This window comes from Phyllobates terribilis, unplaced genomic scaffold (genome assembly GCF_046119375.1).
Source record: "Phyllobates terribilis strain yellow unplaced genomic scaffold, ASM4611937v1 Scaffold_5__5_contigs__length_657084704, whole genome shotgun sequence".
NCBI lineage: Eukaryota > Metazoa > Chordata > Amphibia > Anura > Dendrobatidae > Phyllobates > Phyllobates terribilis.
The window spans coordinates 44867352-44879922 of record NW_027362765.1 but is presented as its reverse complement, the minus strand read 5'-3'; the positions used below and the strand labels follow the sequence as shown (position 1 = coordinate 44879922).

The 12571-nt window shown below is 49.4% G+C and overlaps 1 protein-coding gene and 1 pseudogene across 1 annotated transcript in view; both read left to right on the top strand.

Annotated features, from left to right (window-relative positions):
* LOC141271432 (uncharacterized) overlaps nucleotides 1-1502 on the top strand; it is a 310526-nt pseudogene extending 309024 nt beyond the window's left edge.
* Nucleotides 1-12571, top strand: part of LOC141271883 (uncharacterized) — a 235008-nt gene that overhangs the window by 164418 nt on the left and 58019 nt on the right. The gene's annotated exons all lie outside the window — the stretch shown is intronic.

The following is a 12571-nucleotide window of genomic DNA, read 5'->3' as shown; positions in this document are numbered from 1 at the left end:
CCATTTTCCTGTGCAGAATGTGGGAAGTGTTTTAACGATAAATCTCAGCTGGCTAGACATCAGAAAAGTCATACTGGAGAGAAGTCATTTTCATGTTCACAATGTGGGAAATGTTTTCTCCAAAAATCAGATCTTGCTAGACATCAGAGGAGTCACACAGGAGAGAAGCCATTTTTATGCTCAGAATGTGGGTCATGTTTTACAGAAAAATCACATCTTGTTAGACATCAGAGAATTCACACAGGAGAGAAGCCATTTTTATGTTCAGAATGTGGAATTTGTTTTACAGAGAAATCACATCTTGTTACACATCAGAGAATTCACACTGGGGAGAAGCCATATTCATGTTCAGAATGTGGGAAACATTTTTGTAGTAAATCTGTTCTTCTAACACATCAGAGAACTCACACAGGGGAGAAGCCGTTTTTTTGTTCAGAATGTGGAAAATGTTTTACAGAGAAATTAGGTCTAGTTAGACATCAAAGAATTCATACAGGGGAGAAGCCATTTTTTTGTTCAGAATGTGGAAAATGTTTTACAGAGAAATTACGTCTTGTTAGACATCAGAGAAATCACACAAAGGAGAAACTATTTTCAGAATGTGGTAATCATAGCAATAAAGTGTAACTCTTATTTTATGTATTCGTGATTGCCATAACATCGCCATAGATTTTTATGAGCAGCAACTATCATCTTCCTTTGTGAGCTGGAAAGTATCTTCACTAAAGACAAATTTTAACAGGGAATTGAAAGTGAATGATGCGTTCAGGAGTAGAATGAGGCATTTTTCTGCAATAAACATAGCGCCTCATCGTTCCGGATCCAGCTGGACTGTTCCGATTTGGGGAGCTGTCCGACGAGGTCAGAGCTATGTCTCAACTTTCTGTCATGCTGTCCTCGAAGTCTCCTACAGTGAAGGCTTTACTCATGTCTTCAGTGTGTTTATTGCTTTTCCGTTGTTCTTCCTCCTCCTCCTCTCACTCTAGGTGTCGCGGCTGTCATCTTTCTTCTCTCTTTATATTTACAGACCTTTATATAAATAATTCTTGAAGTCTGGTCTTCCTGATAATCAAACCCCATTCTGCAACATTATAGGCAGCAGCAAAACCTGTGAACGACAGGAGAAATCTCTGTATGTGAAAGTGCAATGCATGCGCCTTCAATACAGGTTCAATGTATTGGTATATACAGATACATCTCTGTATACCTGTGCATTTTAATTTACTTGTGTTCTAGAAATCAGAGTTTTTTCTTCCTATAAAATTACTAAAATATAATTAAAAACTGTTAAAATTGACATTTTTAATCCTATTTTTCTTTTAAATAAACATCATAAACGGCAAATAACAGACATATTGTAATCGTAACAACCTGTTCAATACAGTGAACAGATTAATTACAGAGATTGGTAAATGGTGTAAGAAAAAAACCCTAAATGGCGTATATGTTGTTTTTTTTTTCTTCATTAAACCCAAAGAAATTTAAGAAAAAAGGGTTCATATAACACAGAGGTCTTGAAAATGGGCCCTCCCATGAGAAGAAAACAGTAAGTGAAGCGTGATGTGAGATCGAGTGAGGAATCACAGGAAGAAAACCTGGTCTTAGTCAGGGCTGGTGCAATGGCAAGGTCTATGCAGGAGAGGGACTCATGTATGGCAGTATAGCAAGAATATTTTGTATATAAGCAGTTAAGGGAACGCTAGATGTCCCATAGACCCAGGTCAGCCACCATTCTTTGCAACATCAAAGCGTTATCTATGTCAGTAGCAGGACTCGTCGGCCATACCCAGTCCCTACTTTTTGTCCTAGGTACAGTTAAAATCCCTGAGCCAGAACACTAGCTGGGTACTATTTTGTAAGATGAAAGCAATAGCTTTATGTATGACTAATGTTCTAAATGTGGGAGGAAAATATATTCCCAGAAGTATAATGGGAGAGGTAAACATTGTACCATATAAAAAACATGTGTACCCTCTTTATCGATTTCAGTGCTATGAAGGGTGAAATTTAGGATACAATTTACTAGGAATGAAATTCCCTAGGCATATGTGGAGAATACTTAATGGTAAGCTGAGCCCACACATGGTTTTTGCAGAATAGTCATTTTGGATTTAATAGGATGGGTCTCTTGGAGACATCAAAACGTCTAGTGTGTAGGCACCTTAACACCAGGCGTCTCTTAATTCTGTCAATCCCAACAGATTACAGGATAGGCATGTAACCGATCCAGTGCTTCTCTGAGTTGATATCAATGTATGAGCTGTGGGGATATAGAAGTGAAGGAATAAACGGGATAAAGCTTACACCATGAACAACCCCCCGCCATATAACAAAAAATGGAGCCGTCACGGCTTCATAACTGACTGTGGCCTAAGGACGCTGTGAGTGACAGCTCAGCTGCCCTATGAAATCTGTAGGGTGCTGGGCTGTCAGCATTTTGATTGACAGTCCTGCTGTCGTATCTGGTTTAGGCTCTGGGCGTTTCCCCCAGTTGTCTCCCATCCTTAATCATTTGCAAGGTATTTAGCTGGCTAGCTGCAAGTAGTCTGTGTCAGTTGTGCTTTGCTTAGATCTGTCTCTTTCCTCTGGCCTTGTTGTCGAACCTTGTATTTGTTGTGACTATTCTTGTGGATTCCCCCTTCTGGTTTTGATGTAACCTCCTGGCATCTGAGCCTGAACTTGACCTCTGACTATCCGTTTGTTGTACCCGCTGGTTTTGATGTACCCCCCTGGCACACTGTCTCCTGACTACAGCTTTGACTTACCCCTCTGTACTACGAGCCCTCATGATATCGGACCTCGGACCTCCTGACTACCCTGTCTCACGGCCTGCCCGTGAGTAGTGACTCAGCATCACAGAAGCCAAAGACAGCAAAATTTGTAGAGATAAAAACAGAGTTCCCAGCCCACCCTGTCTCACTTCCCAAACAAAGCAAGACCCACTTCATGAACAAATATAAGTGCAACAAAACAAATAAGAATAGAAAATGCTAGTCTGATCACCACACAGAGATAATTCTGTCCAACACTGGATGGACCCGCACGGATAGTGTCAGAGCAACAACTTTATGTATACAAAGGAGGAGGAATCCAGAGGTGATCCTGGAGCAGTAACTGACTGGTCAGCAAGATAAAATAGGTAGCGGGATGGACCTATGGATCCATGGACCATGAATAAGGCTTACCGCCGAAACTTGTATGTCCGTTCCGATACCTTTTTTATCTAGCTGACCAGTCAGTTACTGCTCCTGGATATTTTTAATGGTGAAATAAAAGTCAAGTTTTATACATTTACCTGGAATAATGTCTCCCCGCTGGATTCTTCCTCTTTTGTTTGCAACAGAACAAAGATAACAATGATAATTCTGGACTAAGGACATGCTGATAAAGTCCACTTTTATACTTTTATTGAAAAGGAAATAGGTTAATCAGCATAATGCAGTTGCATCCAATTATATCTAGTTTAGTACAAAAAGGATACAGTGCCTGTCACGGTATGGTCAAACAGATGAAAATTGTGGAGGGGCCAAGAACCCCCCAGCATAAGCCCCAACCAAACTTATTGTCCCTGACGAGGAGATACTCTACCGAGACTCCTCCATTCCAGCTAGTAATGCACCTACTAAGATGTTTCAAAGAAATAAGATCGGATGTCAGTAGTAACCTTCAGGTGAAACAGATAGAACATGACATATTTAAGTTTGAATTCATAAGGCATTTCTTGACAAAAGGGAATTGAATCCTCTTATACTGCACCTCCACCAAAAAGTCTAGGCATAAATGAATCCTGTAATTCTTTAACAGGATACAGCGTTTTTCTCCATGACAGCCGAAGGTAGATATCTCTGTTCCTGTAGTTAAAAAATGTCATGATGAAGGCGCAAGGCTGAGCCCCTGGGAGAAGGATTGGGCAAAGACACGATTAACTCTCTCATCTGTGAACGTAGCTAAAAACTATTCTGGCCATAGGTGGAGATCAAAAGATTCTCAATGAAGAGATGTGTGTCTCACCCCTCTCCCCATTGATTAAGACACACAAATCACAGGTAGCATCTGAAAATACTGTTTTCCTGGTCCTGTATTCTCTCACGAAGAGACGAAGAGTAACGAGTTGACTCTTGATGGATGAGAGGTTTGATCCACAGGAGAAAGACGATCTTCCATTTTGGTTATTCTGTGTTCTGCCTCTGTCGCCTGTTCTCTTTCTTTCTGTTCATCTTGACGTAAAATAGATATGTCAACTTTGAGCTCATCAATTCTAGTTAACACCATGTGGATTTGATGGATAGTCAAGAAGACTTTTTGGGCATAATTCTGTGAGTTACATGAGGGCTCGCTTGGGGATATGAACACCGCTGTCCCCTCAGTGGAATTGGTTCTGCAATATTTTCCTGGTCTCTTAATCTGTGTCTGAATGATTACTATGCTAAGAGGTAGTGGTTGGGTCATTATCAGGCATTTTAAGAAGGCACAAAAGTATCAATTAAAAAATGTAGAAAAGAATAATAACTGTGCTACTAATATGTGGATACAAATGGAGCACAACAAAGAATTGCAACCACATCTCCCCTTTTAATGGAGGTCAGTCCACAACAAGAGAATGGATCTCACAGGTTTCCTCTGAGAAAGCCTCACCATTGAATAAATACCAACTAAAAACTCAAATAAGTTAGTGATGGGGTGAGGAGGAAGTCACAATGGAAATGAGTGCACAATAATTCAGACGTAGTTACATATATAGGTTGAAAAAGACTTGGGTCCATCAATCTCAACCTTTCTCCAGCAGTTACAAATTATCTAACACTAGATCATTTATTACCCGCATTGACATTTGTTGTGAGAAAAGCATCCAGCCCTTTTTAAATGCTGTTATATTGTTTGCCATTACTACCTCTTGCGGTAGAGCATTCCACTGTCTGGCTGCTTTATCTGTAAAGAACCCTTTCTTATTTAGCTGCTGAAATAGTCTTTCCTCCACACATAATGAGTGCCCCCTGGTCCTTTGTAAGGTCTTTTTGAAGGAATAAGTCATGTTCCTTTGTTCTGACCACACATATACACTGCTCAAAAAAATAAAGGGAACACTCAAATAACACATCCTAGATCTGAATGAATGAAATATTATCATTGAATACTTTGTTCTGTACAAAGTTGAATGTGCTGACAACAAAATCACACAAAAATCATCAATGGAAATCAAATTTATTAACCAATGGAGGCCTGGATTTGGAGTCACCCCCAAAATTAAAGTGGAAAAACACACTACAGGCTGATCCAACTTTGATGTAATGTCCTTAAAACAAGTCAAAAGGAGGCTCAGTATTGTGTGTGGCCTCCACGTGCCTGTATGATCTCCCTACAACGCCTGGGCATGCTCCTGATGAGGTTGCGGATGGTCTCCTGTGGGATCTCCTCCCAGACCTGGACTAAAGCATCCGCCAACTCCTGGACAGTCTGTGGTGCAACGTGATGTTGGTGGATGGAGCGAGACATGATGTCCCAGATGTGCTCAATGGGATTCAGGTCTGGGGAACGGGCAGGCCAGTCCATAGCTTCCATGCCTTCATCTTGCAGGAACTGCTGACACACTCCAGCCACATGAGGTCTGGCATTGTCCTGCATTAGGAGGAACCCAGGGCCAACCGCACCAGCATATGGTCTCACAAGGGGTCTGAGGATCTCATCTCGGTACCTAATGGCAGTCAGGCTACCTCTGGCGAGCACATGGAGGGCTGTGCGGCCCTACAAAGAAATGCCACCCCACACCATTACTGACCCACTGCCAAACCGGTCATACTGAAGGATGTTGCAGGCAGCAGATCGCTCTTCTCGGCGTCTTCAGACTCTTGTCACATGTGCTCAGTGTGAACCTGCTTTCATCTGTGAAGAGCACAGGGCGCCAGTGGCGACTTTGCCAATCCTGGTGTTCTGTGGCAAATGCCAAGCGTCTTGCACAGTGTTGGGCTGTGAGCACAACCCCCATCTGTGGACGTCGGGCCCTCATACCACCCTCATGGAGTCGGTTTCTAACCGTTTGCCCAGACACATGCACATTTGTGGCCTGCTGGAGGTCATTTTGCAGGGCTCTGGCAGTGCTCCTCCTGTTCCTCCTTGCACAAAGGCGGAGGTAGCGGTCCTGCTGCTGGGTTGTTGCCCTCCTGCGGCCCCCTCCATGTCTCCTGGTGTACTGGCCTGTCTCCTGGTGGCTCCTCCAGCCTCTAGACACTACGCTGACAGACACAACAAACCTTCCTGCCACAGCTCGCATTGATGTGCCATCCTGGATGAGCTGTTCTACCTGAGCAATTTCTGTGGGTTGTAGAGTCTGTTTCATGCTATCACGAGTGTGAAAGCACAACCAACATTCAAAAGTGACCAAAACATCAGCCAGAAAGCATTGGTACTGAGATGTGGTCTGTGGTCCCCACCTGCAGGACCACTCCTTCATTGAGTGTGTCTTGATAATTGCCAATAATTTCCATCTATTGTCTATTTCATTTGCACAACAGCATGTGAAATTGATTGTCAATCAGTGTTGCTTCCTAAGTGGACAGTTTGATTTCACAGAAGTTTGATTTACTTGGAGTTATATTCTGTTGTTTAAGTGTTCCCTTTATTTTTTTGAGCAGTGTATTTATACATATAAATGAGATGTCTTTTTTCTAAGCTAAAACCAGGATGTGATGAAAGCCGGCCGGTGGGTGCAGCTCTCTGGCGCCCCCTTACCTCTCAGGTCAGTCAAGGTACTGCACCTAGAGAAAGTAGTGCCAGGTAGCTGCAACCAGCGCAGGGAACACGGTAGTGTGTTATCCCTTCAACGTCACTACACAGCACAACTCGCTAGCGCCCTCTTAGCCTCAGGTCAGTCAAGGAACTGCACCTAGGATAAGCGGTCGCCAGAGAGACTGTCCTGTAACCCACTGGGTATCTGGGCCCTCTGTAGTGAGGGCGGTATATATATCTTCCTTGGCCGCGCCAGGAATATATATATCTGAACCTCCGACCGTCACTACCAGCCTTCCCCAATCCCCAGTGGGTGCAGCTCTCTGGCGCCCCCTTACCTCTCAGGTCAGTCAAGGTACTGCACCTAGGATAAGCGGTCGCCAGGGAGACTGTCCTGTAACCTACTGGGTATCGGGGCCCTCTGTAGTGAGGGCGGTATATATATCTTCCTTGGCCGCGCCAGGAATATATATATCTGAACCTCCGACCGTCACTACCAGCCTTCCCCAATCCCCAGTTGGTATGCTGCCACCAGTCCCTATTTTAGATATACGCCCAGTCCGTGAATGGGCCTATATCGGGTCAGGAACCAACCCTGGGTAGCGTTTTTGGCTTGAGCCGAGCTCACACGGACGTGCGTTCGTTATGCAGAATAAAAGGCAGGCCCACAATTACTTGAGGTAATTGATTATAATAATACACTAGATACACGATATACAACTAAATATACACAGGTATAAGGTCAGGCTAAACTATACAACAATGGAATACAACACACAGAATCACCACAGCATATCAGTTACCGGTTTCTTGATTTTCTTGTGACGCAGGGAGAGGATTCTGCGGTCGCAGGCACGGTTCTTTGTTACAGGCTGAGGCCTACCACCGCATGGTCAAACTGCTCCTCCCCTTGGTGGCCTCAGCTGGTGCTCAGATGTTCAGCACACCACTCTTGGGTCAAGACTGACTTGTCTCTTGTCTGTCCTGCTATCTTACCTGCCCCGTCCCGCCCACTGCTGGTGAGGTCAGCTGGCTCAGTCTCCACCCTCAGGTCTAACTTCGATCAGAAGCCCAAATTCTATGGAACCCAATAACTTCTTCTGGGATGGTCTCATGATACCCCCAGGGGTTCCCATGGATTCGGGCCGCCGTAACCGACCTTTTGATATCAATTATGATACCATACGGTCCTCAGGAATGGCTCCGCGCTATATCTTGGCTTCCAGAGCACGTACAAACGTCTACCGCGGAGGCTTGTGTGCGCAATGGCTCCGGGACGCCGTGATATTTTTTTATTGGCCCATCCCACGCAACATGCGTGTACTATTCATGTTTCTATATCTTATGCCTCCATGCTTGTGACAGACAAAGAAACTAGTCCTATGGGACAAATGGTCAGGTACAGATAGACGAAGCACCCCCCCCTGCTGGCTGTGTTTCCTCTCGAAGTCTTTGAAGCTCCTAGCATTCAAGTGTTAAGTAGGCTTCTTATCTTACAGGAGCCTGGATGGGGGGAAACTATCTAGTTGACGTTTTAACAGAAGGTCCCAAGGGTGGGGGCTGCTGAAGTGTGGCCATCCCTGGATATGATTTATCATTACCAAGATGGCGGCTACAGGTTCATCACACCTCCCCCTATACGAGGGCGCGAGGGGGTAGCACATTCCTGTGTTCCCCCGTGCGTCCTTCTGCACCCTCCCCTTGCCGGGATAACCCGTCAGCGTTACCGTGGTCACGGCCTCTTCTGTGGCGAATGGAGAAGTGGTACTGCTGGAGAGCGAGGCTCCAGCGTAGCAACCTGCCATTCGACCCAGAGACCGTGTGTAACCAGCTGAGGGGGTTGTGGTCCGTCTCCACGGTGAAATGGCTCCCGTACAAGTAGGGCTGCAGACGCTGCAGGGCCCATACAATTGCCAGGCATTCTTTTTCCACCGTGGAGTAAGCCACCTCCCGGGGCAGTAGCTTCCTGCTCAGGTACAAGACAGGATGTTCCTGGCCTGTCGTGTTGACCTGACTTAGCACAGCACCGAGGCCAAAGTCACTGGCGTCGGTCTGTACCACAAACGGCCGGTCGAAGTCGGCAGCTTGCAGTACAGGGGAGCTACTTAGGGCGGCTTTGAGTGCCCCGAAAGCTGTCTCGCAGGCGACTGTCCAGTCGACTGCGACGGGCAGCTTCTTCTTGGTGAGGTCCGTCAGGGGCTTGGCCAGGGTGCTATAGTGTGGGACGAACCTCCTATAGTACCCGGCGGTCCCCAAGAAGGACATCACCTGCTTTTTGGTCCTAGGAGTGGGCCAGGATGCGATGGCATCCACTTTCCCCGGTTCTGGCTTCAGAACCCCCCCGCCTACCCGGTGACCCAGGTAGAGGACCTCACTCATGCCCAGCTGGCACTTTTCCGGCTTGATGGTCAAGCCTGCCCGGTGGATCCGACCGAGCACCTGCCGCAGGTGCTCTAGGTGATCCTCCCAAGTGGGACTGAAGACTGCAATATCGTCCAAGTACGCAGCCGCGTACCCTTCAAGTCCCTCAAGCAGCGTATTGACCATCCGCTGAAAAGTGGCAGGGGCATTCTTCATGCCGAATGGCATCACTGTGGACTCGTACAGTCCAAAAGGGGTGATAAAGGCAGAGCGTTCCCTTGCCGCGGGGGTCAGAGGAATCTGCCAGTACCCCCGGCTCAGATCCATGATGGTCAGGTACTTAGCCCCGGCCATCCGATCGAGCAGGTCATCGATGCGTGGTATGGGGAACGCATCGGTGGCCGTTACAGCGTTGAGCCCCCGGTAGTCCACGCAGAACCGTGTAGTTCGGTCCTTCTTTGGTACGAGGACTACAGGCGAGGCCCACGCGCTGCTGGATGCCTGGATCACCCCCAGCTTCAGCATCTCGTCTATCTCTTGGCGCATGTTTCCCTGCACCTCGAAAGAGACCCGATATGCTGAACGCCGGATCGGCGGGTGATCGCCAGTGTCCACGTCGTGGACAGCCATCTCAGTCCTTCCGGGCAGGCTGCTGAACAGCCCCCGGAAGGGGTGCAGGGTGGTCCCCAGCTGGGACCGTTGGTCCTCCGTGAGCTGGTGGCCAACCCCCACATCCTCGATGGACCCACCCGCCTTGGCTTGGGTGAGCAGATCCAGGAGGGTTTCTACCTCTCCTTCCTCGGGAAGGTTGCACACTGGGTGGGCAGTCGCTTCCCGCTCATGATGAGCCTTCATCATGTTCACGTGGAAGGCCTTCCTCCTTCCACGGGCGTGATCCAGGGTGACCAGATAGGTGACGGCATTGAGTTTCTGGTGCACGAAGTAGGGACCTTCCCAGGCTGCCTGAAGCTTGTTCTGTGGTACGGGGACCAGTACCCACACCTTTTGACCCACCTGGTAGGTCCTCTCACAAGCATTCTGGTCGTACCACCGCTTCTGGTCGGCCTGGGCCTGGGCCATATTGTCCTGCACCAGCTTTGCCAAGGCCATCATCCTGTCCCGGTGGCGCACGACATACTCGATGACCGACACCTCGGGGGTGGCCAAATCCCCTTCCCATGCTTCCTTCACCAGAGCCAGGGGGCCCCGTACCCGTCGCCCGTACAGGAGCTCAAAGGGGGAGAACCCCGTTGAGGCCTGCGGAACCTCCCGGTAAGCAAATAGGAGGTGTGGGAGGTAACGCTCCCAGTCTCTCCCGTGGGAGTCGACCAACATCTTAAGCATCTGCTTTAAGGTGCCATTGAACCGCTCACACAGGCCATTAGTCTGTGGGTGATACGGGCTGGCCACCAGATGTTGCACCTGCATTTGCTTACAGAGGGACTCCATCAGCCGCGACATGAACTGGGTCCCTCGGTCGGTGAGCATTTCTTGGGGGAAACCCACTCTGGAGAAGATCTCCAGTAAGGCGGTAGCCACCTTGTCGGCCCGAATGGACGACAAAGCTACCGCTTCCGGGTACCGGGTGGCATAGTCCACTACCGTGAGTATGAAGCATTTCCCGGAGTGGCTGGGAGTGGACAGAGGTCCAATAAGATCCACAGCGACCCTCGAGAAAGGCTCTTCGATGATTGGCAGAGTTACCAGTGGGGCTTTGGGGCGCGGCCCCGCCTTCCCCACCCTCTGACAGGTGTCACACGAACGGCAGTAGGCACCCACCGCGGCTCCCATCCCAGGCCAGTAGAAATGCTGAGCTATCCTGGCCTTGGTTTTAGCGATCCCTAGGTGTCCGGCCATCGGAATCTCGTGTGCGATCCGCAACAATTCCGCCCTGAACGGATAGGGTACCACTAACTGTCGGTCCCTGGGCCACGCCTCCGGTGAACCCTGCTGGACCGTTACCCGGTACAGCCGTCCCTGGTCCCAGACCACACGCTCGCAGTCTGACTCCATGGGAGGCTGTGCCGCCTGTTCCTTGAGAGCTTTCAGGCTGTCGTCTGCTTCCAACGCAGCCTGAAATTCCTGACTTGATGTGGCCAGAATCGACGAAACTGCCACATCCTCTGTCAGCCCCTCCGGGCATGTCACCTGGCCGCTGTCTGACCCGGCAGACACTTGGTCAGAAGTGGGGAAGCCGTCGGACCTCTGCAAGGCTCCTTGGGCTCCGGCGCTCCCACTCCTGGTGACAGCGGCTATGACCGCTGTGACCGTGGGTAGTGCCTGCTTCCCCTCTGTTTCTGACCAAGCCGCCCGATCAGGCAGGCTTCCTAGGCCTTTGGACATCTCGGATGTGGGGAACTCCTGCCCTGGGGTCTTACCTGGCGGCTCCTCTCTTGGGACACCCCCACCTCCCATGGCCTGTTCCTCCCCCTGCAGTGGGCCTATACTCAGCAGCCTGGATACCCCTGGGAGCCCTACACTGCCGGTAGCTGCCCCCCTCTCCATCCCTGAGCTTCCCTCTACAGAATCCTGCCCGCCCCCTCCCTCACCGGAGGACAAGAGGTCACGGCACGCCGGCTGAGCACCTCTGCGGGCATCCCCACACTCCCCACCTGCTTTCACTAACCCTGTTTGTGTTGTGTCTGTGCAGGTGTTACCCTCAGGTTTCACTCCCTCCTCCTCAGCAGGACACACACTACATACAACATGGTTGGCATTAGCAGCAGACAAATCAATACACTCTTGGGGGGCCGAACTTGGGGGTTCAGAGGGTACATACTGCGATACTAGACGCCCCAAGTCGGTCCCTAATAAAACATTTGCGGGAATATTTGGCGTTACTCCCACCTCCCGCATCCCCCTTCCGGCACCCCAGTCCAAATACACCATGGCAACGGGAAGTGCCGGCTCCACGCCTCCAACCCCGGAGACGGAAAGAGTCTTTCCTGGTACCAAGTCCTGGGGGGACACCACCTCAGGCCGTACCAGTGTTCGTTCAGCGCCCGTGTCCCGCAGTCCCATGACCGCAGAACGGCCTATGGTGACGGGTTGGATGTTGTCCAGGGACCTACCACCACCCCCTCCCACACACAAAACATTGGGCGCTCTCTGGGACTGGGATGGGGTCTTTTGGCGCTGGGGACACTCAGCCCTAAAGTGTCCTGGTTTGTTGCATAGATGACAACGTCTTACGTCTGGTCCTTGCCTGGAGAGGGCAACAGGGGGATACACCCCTTGTGTTCTAGGGGCCGGGGAAACAGGGGCATGACTGGGCTTACCCCCTCTCCAGGTGCTGCTGGCAGACTTCTTCAGCTCAGGCGCCCTGTTATTGGCATACTCGTCTGCCAGGGCGGCTGTAGCAGAAGCCCCTGTTGGTTTTCGGTCACGGAGGAACTGTCGGAGGTCCTCTGGGCAGTTCCACAAGAACTGCTCCGTGACGAACAGTTCCTGGACCTCCTGGCGGGTAGTAAGCGCTAGACCCGAGGTC